The following is a 7,559-nucleotide window of genomic DNA, read 5'->3' on the forward strand; positions in this document are numbered from 1 at the left end:
CACCGGCCGAGCGCACGCCTTCCCCAGGAGCGCGGCCCTTTGGCCTTGGCCGGGTGGGATTGGGCCGGCCTGGGCGAGGGCTCGGCCGAGGAGCGGGTCAGTTAGGTAACGGCCCCAAGGGCTCGGCCCTGGAGAAAGGGACTGGGGTTGGAGATGTGGGTTTTCCCCGCCAAGCGGAATCGAGTGCACTCCCCGCTTGCTGAGCAGGTACGTCCCTTCCCGAGGAAGAGGTGGGCGAGGACCTAGTAGGGGTGCCGCAGCAGCCAGCCACGTTCCTCTGCCTGTGGACGGGGTGTGGAGGACACCTATCTGCCGTCGGCAAACGTGCTGGATTCCCCTGTCCCACTCCACTGGGCTTCGTTTCAAACTCCTTTGCGCCCGGTGATCACTCAAGCTCCTTATCCCTGTTGCAAAGGCCGGTCCGCTGCCCTTTGTAATGGAATACATTAGGGCCACTACAGGATTTCTTTGAAAGGGAAAGTGAATCACGAGTTAAATTGTAGTTTTTAACCCTGGAGAACTCAGGGAAGTGGCACAATATTGGACACTTCAGTGTATTGCTGCACCATTAATTTTGTTTGAAACCCACACAAATTAGTAAAGGAAAGAATGATTAAAATGTGGCAAAGTTCTTACCCCTAGTTTCCAAATTACATGAAATAAACTGAACTTATACTTTGCTAAGCTTTGTTGGCCAACACACTTAAAAGATGAAATGTCAGGCCAGAAAACCCACTTGAACAAAATAAAGTTCAGTTTTTACTTGACAGCATGGTGGTTTGAAATAAAAAGGGAAGGCATGTAATGGTCTCATATTTTTGGTTTTCGTTGTGAGGTGTTTTTTCTTTTGTTTTTTTTTGCTTTTCTTTACTTAAATAATTGGACAAAGTATTTTGGAGAATCTCATTTTACTTAAAGTTCTGTTTGTTCATTTCTTCCCAGTAGCCTTAAGATTCTACTTATAATTTAGACGGGTACTTATTTAAAGCAGAGCCAAATCTCCTTAACAAGTGGTCTTTTAAGTGGAATTTTAAAGTGGAAATCTACACCATTGAAGGAGATCAAAGTGTTACCAAGTATGGTTTTTCTAGGCCTTAAAACTTTCACTTGTCTTAGGTCCTAGCATTTTGAGTATCTTTAGTAGTGGTTTTAGAATGGTCTCATTCATAGCTTTCTCTTAACTAAATTTTCTTCCCCAATTTTTTCCCTAACTAAATCTTTAAAATGATTTCCAGTTTTTTTCTTTAAAAAATTTTTTTAACAGTTTATTTATTTTTGAGACAGGGAGAGACAGAGCATGAGTCAGGGAGGGTCAGAGAGAGAGGGAGACACAGAATCTGAAACAGGCCCCAGGCTCTGTGGGCTCGGAGCTGTCAGCACAGAGCCTGGATGCGGGGCTGGAACCCAGGAACTGTGAGATCTGACCTGAGCCAAAGTCGGTTAACTGAGCCACCCAGGCGCCCCTCCAATTTTTTTTTCAATGTAGTAATTTATCATTTGATTGAAAATGGGAAATAGTTGATGGGTCTAACTTTTAAAAACAAAATGAGTGTAAATTTCTTTAGTTTGTAGTTCCTTGAGCCGTTATACATAAGGAATGTAAAATTGCCTTAACATCAATTTTCTGGGATGCTTTTAATTAGATGAATGAATTAAAGCTTCCTAATCTCCTAGCAGGGAGATATACTGCTATTAATGCACTATTATAATTTGCATCTATTTAATGGCTTATTCCTGCCTATTGTCAAATCAGACTGGTATATTTTATTCTCTAATATGAAGCCTTTTTATTTTTTATATGTGTTTTTAAGCTTTTATATTAATTTCAGTTATGTAACATTCAGTGTAGTATTCATTCCAGGTGTACAATACAGTGATTCAACACTTACATAGCATCACCCAGTGCTCATCACAAGTGCCTTCCCTAATCCCCATCGCCTGTTTAACACGTCCCCCCGCAAACCTCCCCCTTGGTAACCATGCCTGTACTCCATAATTACGAGTCTGTTTCTTGGTTTGTCACTCTCTTTATTTTCCTCTTTGCTCATTTGTTTTGTTTCTTAAATTCTATTTATGTGTGAAATCATAATATTTGTCTTTGACTAGTTGACGTAGCATTATACTCTCTAGCTCCATCCATGTCTTTGCAAATGGGCCTATTTCCTTCTTTTTTATGGCTGAATAATCCATTTTGCATGTATATGTATACACACAACACACACCTCTTTTTTATTTATCAGTGGAAGAACAGTTGGGCTGCTTCCATATCTTGGCTGCTGTAAATACAGGGGTATATGTATCCCTTTGAATTAGTGTTTTTGTATTTTGTGGGTAAGTACCCAGTAGTAAAATTACTGGATGGTAAGATAGTTGTATTTTTTTTTTTTTTATTTTATTTCTAGGAGAGAGAGAGAGACAGCATGAGCAGGGGAAGGTCAGAGAGAGAGGGAGATACAGACCCTGAAATAGGCTCCAGGCTCTGAGCTGGCAGTCAGCACAGAGCCCGACGCGGGGCTCGAACCCACGAACCGCGAGATCATGACCTAAGCGAAAGTCGGACGCTTAACCGACTAAGCCACCCAGGCGCCCCGAGGTAGTTGTATTTTTAACTTGTTGAGGAATCTCAATACTGTTTTCCAGATTGGCTGCACCAGTTTGCATTTCCACCAACAATGCAAAAGTGTTCCTTTATCTCCACATCCTCGCCAACACCTGTTGTTTCTTGTGTTATTGAGTTTAGCCATTTTGACAGGTGAGAGGTAATACTCATTGTAGTTTTGATTTGCATTTCCTGATGGTAATTGATGTTGAGGATCTTTTCATGTATCTTTTGGCCATCTGTATGTCTTTGTTGGAGAATTATCTGTTCATGTCTTCAGTCCATGTTTTAATTGGATTATTATTTGTTTTGTGGGTGTTGAGTTGTAGAAGTTCTTTATATATTTTGGATTCAAACCCTTTATCAGATGTGTCATTTTCAAATATCTTCTCCCATTCGGTAGGTTGTCTTTTAGTTTTGTTGATTGTTTCCTGTGCTGTGCAGAAGCTTTTTATTTAGATGTAGTCCCAGTAGTTTATTTTTGCTTTTGTGTCCCCTGCCTCAGGAGACATACCTAGAAAGAAGTTGCTACAGCCAAAGAACACTACCTGTGTTCTAGGATGTTTATGGTTTCAGGTCTGACATTTAGATCTTTAATCCCTTTGAATTTATTTTGTGTATGGTGTAAGAAAGTAGTCTAGTTTCATTCTTTTGCTTGTAGCTGGCCAGTTTCCCCAACACTTTGTTGAAGAGACTGTCTTTTTCCCATTGGATATTCTTTCCTGCTTTGTTGAAGATTTATTGACATGACGTGGGTTTATTTCTGGGCTTTCTAATCAGATCCATTGATCTGTGTATCTATTTTGTGCCATCTTGTTTTGATTACTACAGGTTTGTAATGTATCTTAAAGTCCAAAGTTACGATACCAGCAGCTTTGCTTTGCTTTTTCAAGATTGCTTTAACTATTTGGGGTTTTTTGTGGTTCCATACAGATTTTAGAGTTGTTCTACCTCTGTGAAAAATGCAGTTGGCATTTTGATAGAGATTGTATTAAATGTGTAGATTGCTTTGGGTAGTATAGACATTTTAACAATATTTGTTCTTCTAGGTTATGAACATGGGAGAATGTCTTTCCATTCCTTTGTGTTGTCTTCAGTTTCTTTCATCAGTGTATTATAGTTTTCAGAATACAGGTCTTTCACCTCTTCAGTTAGATTTGTTCCTAAATGTCTTACTATATTTGCTGCAAATGTAAATGGGAATGTCTTCTTAATTTCTCTTGCTATCGCTGCAGTATTGCTGTATAAAGATTCAAGATTTTCTAGGAGCACCTGGGTGGCTCAGTTGGTTAAGCATCTGACTTCAGCTCAGGTCATGATCTCACAGTTTGTGGGTTCTAGCCAGAGCCTGGAGCCTACTTTGGATTCTGTGTCTCCCCTTCTCTCTGCCCCTCCCCTGTTCATGCTCAGGCTCTCCCTGTTTCTCAGTAATAAATAAATGTTAAAAAAAAAAAAAAAGATTCAAGATTTCCGTACATTGATTTTTGTATCCTGCAACTCTACTGAATTCATTCATCAGTTCTAATAGTTTTTTGGTGGAATCTTTTGAGTTTTCTATATACGGTATCATGTCTTCTGCAAATAGTGAAAGTCTTACTACTTCCTTACGAATTTGGAAGCCTTTTCTTTTAGTTGTCTGATTGCTGTGGCTAGGACTTCCAGTACTATGTTGAATAAAAGTGGTGAGAGTGGACATCCTTGTCTTGTTCCTGACCTTAGGTGAAAAGCTCTCCATTTTTCCCCATGCAGGATGATGATAGTTGTGGGTTTTTCATATATGGCATTTATTATGTTGAGGTTTATTGCCTTTAAACCTATTTTATTGAGGGTTTTTATCATGAATGGATGTTGTACTTTGTAAAATGCTTTCTCTGCATCTATTGAAATGATCATGTGGTTCTTATCCTTTCTCTTATTGGTGTGCTGTAGCATGTTAATTGATTTGAGACTATTTAGCCACTCTTGCAACCCAAGAATAAAATCCCACATGATTTGTAGTGAATAATTCTTTAATGTATTGTTGGATTTGGTTTGCTAGTAATTTGTTGAGAATTTTTCATCTGTGTTTATCAGAGATACTGGCCTGTAGTTAGTGGTGTCTTTATCTGGTATTGATAAGGTAATGCTGGCCTCATAGAATGAATTTGAAAGTTTCCCTTCCTTCCTTCCTTCTTCCTTCCTTTCTTCCTTTCTTTCTTTCTTTCTTTCTTTCTTTCTTTCTTTCTTTCTTTCTTTCTTTCTTTCTCTTTCTCTTTCTTTCTTCCTTCCTTTCTTCCTTTCTTTCTTTCTTTCTTGAATAGTTTAACAAGAACGGGTATTCTGTCTTTAAATGTTTGGTAGAATTTGCCTGGGAAGCTGTCTGGTCCTGGACTTTGGTTTGTTGGGAGTTTTTTGATTACTGACTCACTTTCTTCGCTAGCAATAAGTCTATTCTAATTTTCTATTTCTTTCTGTTTCAGTTTTGGTAGCTTGTATGTTTTTAGGAATTCATCTATTTCTTCTAGGCTGTCCAATTTATTGGTATATCACTTTTCACAGCATTCTCAGAATTGTTTGTTTCTGTGGTGTTGGTTGCTATTTCTTCTGTCTCATTTGTGATTTCATTTATTTGAGTCCTTTCTCGTTTTTCCCTGATGAGTCTGTCTAGAGGTTTATCAATTTTGTTTTGTTTTTCAAAGAATCCACTTCTGATTTCACTGCTCTATTCTCTTGCTTTTTTTAAGTTTCTATATCATTTATTTCTGCTGTAGTATTTATTATATCCTTCCTTAGGTTGGTTTGGGGTTTTGTTTGTTCTTTTTCTAGCCTCTAGGTGTAAGGTTAGGTTGTTCATTTGAGACTTTTATTGCTTTTTGAGATAATCCTGTATTGCTATAAACTTCCCTCTTAGAATCGTTTTGGTTGCATTCCAAAGGCTTTGAACGATTGTGTTTTCATTTGTTTCCATGTACTTTTTAATCTATTCTTTTATTTCTTGATTTACCCATTCATTGTCATTTAACCTCCCTGTATTTTTCATCTTTCCAGGTTTTTTCATGTGGTTGACTTCTGGTTTCATAGCATTGTGGTCAGAAAAGATGCATAGTGTGGCTTTGATCTTCTTGAATTTGTTGAGGCTTCTTTCGTGGCCTAATATGTGATCTATTCTAGAGACCGTTCTGTGTGCATTTGAAAAGAATGTGTATTCTATTTTAAGATAGAATGTTATGTATATATCTGTTAAATCTATCTGCTCATCCAAATCCATTGTTTCCTTACTGATTTTCTGTTTAGGTGATCTGTCCATGGATGTAAGTAGCGTGTTAAAGTCCCTTACTGTTATTGTATTAGTAGCAATTAATTCCTTTATGTTTGTTATTAACTGTTTTATGTATTTAGTGTTTCTGTGTTGGGTGCATAAATACTTACAGTTGTTAAATCTTGTTGGATTGTCCCCTTTATTATTATATTCTTTGTCTCTTTTTACAGTTTTTGTTTTACATTTATTTATTTTTGAGAGAGAGAGAGACAGAGACAGAGAGAAAGCGAGGGAGGGGCAGAGAGTGAAGGAGACACAGAATCCAAAGCAGGCTCCAGGCTCTGAGCAAGCTGTCAGGACAGAGCCCCATGAGGGGTTCAGACCCATGAACCTTGAGATCGTGACCTGAGCCAAAGTGGGATGCTCAACCAACTGAGCTACCTAGGAGCACCATGGTTTTTGTTTTAAAGTCTACTTTGTCTGAGAAAAAGTATTGCTATTCCAGCTTTCGTTTCACATCCATTTGCATGATAGGTGTTTCTTCATCCCCTCACTTTTTAATCTGCCAGTGTCTTTAGATCTAAAAGGAGTCTCTTGCAGGCATGATGTAGAAGGGTCTTATTTTTTCTCTATTCTGTCACCCTAATCTTTTGACTGGAGTGTTTAATTAGTTTACATTCAAAGTAATTATTAGAAGATATGTATTCAGTTCCATTTTATTATTTTTTTGTAATTGTTTCTGACGATTTTCTTGAGATTAATTCTTGTCTTTCTGTTTCATGGTTTCCTGGTTTTCTTTAATGATATATTTGGATTTCTTTCTCTGTGTTGCATATTTATTAGTGGTTTTATATTTGTGTTTACCATTAGGTTTGTATGTAACCTCTTTGGCATATAGCAGTCTGTATTAAGTTGATGGTCGTTGAAGTTTGAACCCATTCTTTACTCAGCTACAGCTGAGGCAGATGTGACTGGGAGGGGCAATTCCACCCAAGTGCACAGTGGCAGAGTCTTGGTGTAAGCAAGATAGGTAGGGAGTGTGGGTCCTGCACTGGTTCCCACAGGTGGCCCTGTGCTTATGCTGAGGGGTAGGGGGTGGCATGAAATGGATTTTGCCAGTTCCTTTGTTCCCACAGGAGTCTCTCTGTGAATGCTGTCTCTCTGGGACATGCTCCATCATGAGCAGATAACCTCCCCACTGTGTGCCCTAGCTGTTTTTCAGATCACTGTTTTCACACTGTATGTTCATGGGCTGTTTGCCTGCTTTCTCTCCAGGAGCAGGGCAAGGCCCTTGGCTCTATCCCAGCCAAGCCTGCTGATCTTTAAAACTCCAGGCTTTAAGCCCTGCTGGTTGCAAGAAGTCACAAAATTTGGCTCCTCTTGCTTTATAAGCCAAGTGCTATGGGGATTCATATTCCCCTGTGCTCCCTTGTGTGTTCATCTGTCTGTAGCCTTTCTCCCTTCCACCACAGCAGCTATGATCCATTTCTCCCAAACCACTTCTCCATAATTCTGCCTTCTTTGATGTGGCCTCTTCTCTACCTTTAGTTGTAGAATTTGTTCTACCAGTCTTCAGGTAAATTTCTAGGGTATTTAGTATGATTTGATAATTATCTAGTTGTTTTGGGACAAGGCAAGCCTAAGGTGGTCCTGTTCTACTGCCATCTTCCAAATTGGTCTAATATGAAATCTTTTTAGTAAGATTTTTAATTTTTCCCCCAA

The 7,559-nt window shown here is 38.8% G+C and overlaps 1 protein-coding gene across 2 annotated transcripts in view; it reads left to right on the forward strand.

The window, feature by feature from the left end:
- The window catches only part of NAMPT (nicotinamide phosphoribosyltransferase), a 41,349-nt gene that overhangs the window by 1,824 nt on the left and 31,966 nt on the right, over positions 1–7,559 (forward strand). The window lies entirely within an intron of this gene.

The sequence above is a fragment of the Crocuta crocuta genome, unplaced genomic scaffold (genome assembly GCF_008692635.1).
Source record: "Crocuta crocuta isolate KB4526 unplaced genomic scaffold, BGI_CrCroc_1.0 scaffold396, whole genome shotgun sequence".
Lineage (NCBI taxonomy): Eukaryota > Metazoa > Chordata > Mammalia > Carnivora > Hyaenidae > Crocuta > Crocuta crocuta.